Source organism: Canis lupus, chromosome 1 (genome assembly GCF_003254725.2).
Source record: "Canis lupus dingo isolate Sandy chromosome 1, ASM325472v2, whole genome shotgun sequence".
Taxonomy (NCBI): domain Eukaryota; kingdom Metazoa; phylum Chordata; class Mammalia; order Carnivora; family Canidae; genus Canis; species Canis lupus.
Genome location: NC_064243.1, coordinates 26,537,872 through 26,541,289, shown reverse-complemented (window position 1 = coordinate 26,541,289; position 3,418 = coordinate 26,537,872). Strand labels below are relative to the sequence as shown.

Here is a 3,418-nt window from a genome sequence, read left to right as displayed (position 1 = left end):
AATGTAGAATAAGTAAAATAAGGCAGAGGAAGTATTTGCATTTCTTGTTTTATGTTTAAAGGAACATCCCACTGCTATTGCCATCAGGCTAAGTCTTCCCTGACTGACAAATTTCATGAAGCCCACAAGGACATGGCAGGGTTGGGGAGAGGGCTTCAGTAGTCATCAGCAAAGTTCAGTTAAGGGGACATTGCTTATGAACTGAGTTGAAACTTGGGGTGATCCCAAAGAGATCCTAGCACTAGGAAAAAGCCTGGGCATACACTGGGTGTTCAATAGACATTTGTGGCATGGAGATGAAAATTGTGATTTCAGGGCTTCTCCCTTTGCACTGATTCACAGCCTCCTCTATGTCCTATCCTGTGATTTCATTCACAATTCCCTATGTATTTGCCTAATGAGCAGAGCCTACTACATAATAATACTTATTTGAAAACATCCAGTAGTATTAATTAAGAGAAATGGTCTTGGTGAATTCCATCAGACATTACTTGCTACTATTTGGACAACTTCAAGCATTAGATCCATGCACAAACTCTAAAGTGGCTGGGTTTCATCAAAAATCAAAATGCCGTGCCTGCTTCAGCAGCACATATACTAAAACTGGAACGATACAGAGAAGATTAGCATGGTCCCTGCGCAAGGATGACATGCAAATTCATGAAGCATTCCATACTTTTGAGTCAAATTGTGCTTTGGTCCATTGTTAATTGAGAAACTGTTTCAATAAAATATTCTTTTCTACAAAAAGAAAGAAAGAAAGAAAGAAAGAAAGAAAGAAAGAAAGAAAGAAAGAAAGAAAGAAAGAAAGAAAGAAAGAAAGAAAGAAATGCCCAAGCCTCTAGGAAGTCTGTTCTGAGAATCTTTGTCATTTCATCTTTCTACTCATGGACACTGCCTTAAATGTTAATTGGAAAAGAATATTTCACATGTATTATTACACGCAGTTCTAATGCTTTCCTCTAGAATGTAAGCTCAGTGAAGACAGGAACTAAAAATATACTTAACACTCTTTATAGGCATGAAGTGGTTACAGGGCTTAAGCAGCTTGCAGGCAGTTAACAAATACCTTAATAGCAGAATGAATGACGGCCAGGATCCTGGCAAGAAAAGGAGCCAGGAAAAAGTACTCATGCCACGAGGGGGCTGCTGGATGGCTAAGGAGACACCTGAGGGAGAAACCAGTGGTAAGTTCTTACTCAAAAAAGGAATTCAGAGCCAAATGCTTACTTCCTCCCAAGGGCTAGCCTGACTCTGGACGTGCTGTTGTTGGTTGGGGGTTGGGAGGGAGAAGGAAAGAGAAAGAAAAAAAAAATCACAGTTTTAAATGGAAACAAACAGACTTGAGGTAAAAGTACTTGCACACGTTCATCTGGCTTCTCAGCCTCTCCACTGTGCCTGCAACAAGTGAATGACCCCCTCCCACCCTTCCCATTGGGAAACAGGTGTCTCCTGCCAATTAGGATTTAAAAATCAACAGGGGCTTCTTGAGAGAATGATGACAAGTCTAATTGCAAGAAGCAGCTGGAGAGCCTTGGCTACACTGGGGCAGAGTTGATTAATCCCCGTTTTGCTGGGTGCCTGGCACAGAGCTGGGGTCAGCTCCCCGTCACAGGGTTGAAGTTGTAAAATGTAGGGCTAGTATTTAATGGCCTGAGCTCAGCAGGAGGGATTAGAGCACTCCATGCTGATCCTGTGAGCTGGGCATGGAAAGTCAAGTGGACACAAAGGCACTGTCAACAAGCAACATGGGTTCAAAGGGCTGCCACCACTATAGAATGCGACCAGCATGTTTACACGATGCTGTGTGAGTTACTCAATCTTACTGTTTTCACTGGCCTGTTATCAGGGCCCCACCCCTTGTCCAGACTGAGAACTTGGAGGTTCTTAGAAGTGTGGCCTCAAGATGGCTAGTGATATTTGCTTGGTCTATAACATACTTATATTACATAAGCCCTAGTCTGAAGAAGCCAAGAAAAGTATGATAGTGGTAGTACATTGGAGGTATGGAATTGGCAAAGCCAAGCCAACAATAAGCAAACAAAAAAGCATTGTGCATTTGAAGGGCTCAGGTAAACAAATTTTAAAAGTAAATTAAAATTATTAACAGAGCTTTCTAAGATTTTTCCAATAGAACGTCATTAGGTTCTCCAGACCCTTCTATGGATGTGTATTTCAGACAGCATGTATGTGGATCCAGGTACATATGCACATGCTTATAGGCTCAAACCTCACCTCCTGGGGAAGTCCTTCTTGGTTTTTCTCTGCACTTCCTGAACACATTCTTCCGGCCTGTGCACCAGCTCTCCTTTGTGTGCCTTTCCTGTTTGCTTGTACACACGGCTCATTCATTAGTAGAGTGAAAACCTTCTCTTGGAGTAGATGTGTGTTTTAGTTGTCTTTGTATCCTTATAGTAAGAGCTCAATAAAGGTTTCTTTAAACCCCCCCTCCCAAACGAGGAGGTGTGGAATCTGCCAAAGCATTGCTAGCAATTGCCAAAGCAAACACTGCAATCATGCCATTCTGTTGCCATCTAAGAAGTCATTCCTTTAAAATGCCAGTGAAGACAGGAAAGTCCAAGAAACATTCCTCCGGAAACACATGCAAACGTTGATTCTGGAATGCTTTGGCATTCTCTCTATAAGAATAGTTCAGTGAGAGCCAGCAGAAAGAAAAACAAAACCAGAGAATAACATTTGCTCACAGAAACTTACAGCCCTTAATATAGGCAGTGCTGAGAGGTCAAGGTCAAGTGGATTAACAGGATGAAGCGTTTTCAGTAGGGAAATTCTACAAGTCCTATAAACACATTAAAGTCTGTAGTAGAAACCAGTCCATACACCCATGAAATCCTTTCTAACTGACATTTCCTGGAATCTTACTCGATACTACCTTGTGTTCTGACCAATAGAACCCAAAGAGATATAAATTTTGCCTTTGTCTTAAGCTGCTTCTACAAGGGGAGTGAAGTGCTGTACCATGAACATGAATGCACTGACCTCTATGCTCTACTAGCAGAATGCATTCTAAGGCACACAGAGATGACTTCAGTCTGAATGGGATTTTGCCAACCTGAGATAGGGGTATAATAATGTTTAGAAGACAAAAAGGAGTTTTAGGAAGAGGACTTAATTAATGTCAGCAATGAGAGTACAGGGTGTTTAAGAAGAGCAAATGAGATCCACGTGAAACCCAGAATGAGAACGGGCTGAAAGGAGGGTGGATGTGGTAGTGTTGATGCCACAGTGTCAAGCTAAAGAGTCTCCCCTTGATCTCTTAAGAGATCTTGGAGTCTTGCAAACAGACTTTCAAAGAGCAGAGAGACCAGCTGAGTTCTGCTCTTTATTACCCCAGCGAGCTGGCTCACAGGGGATGCAGTGGAATGTCGGGAGCAGTCAGGTGGCAGCTGAATACTGT

General features: G+C 42.2%; 1 non-coding gene across 1 annotated transcript; it reads left to right on the top strand.

Moving 5' to 3' along the window:
* Window positions 1–573: 573 nt before the first annotated feature.
* Window positions 574–680, top strand: LOC112645780 (U6 spliceosomal RNA). Its single transcript, XR_003127248.1, has one exon. It is a non-coding gene; the product is annotated as a U6 spliceosomal RNA (small nuclear RNA).
* The last annotated feature ends 2,738 nt before the right edge of the window (window positions 681–3,418 follow it).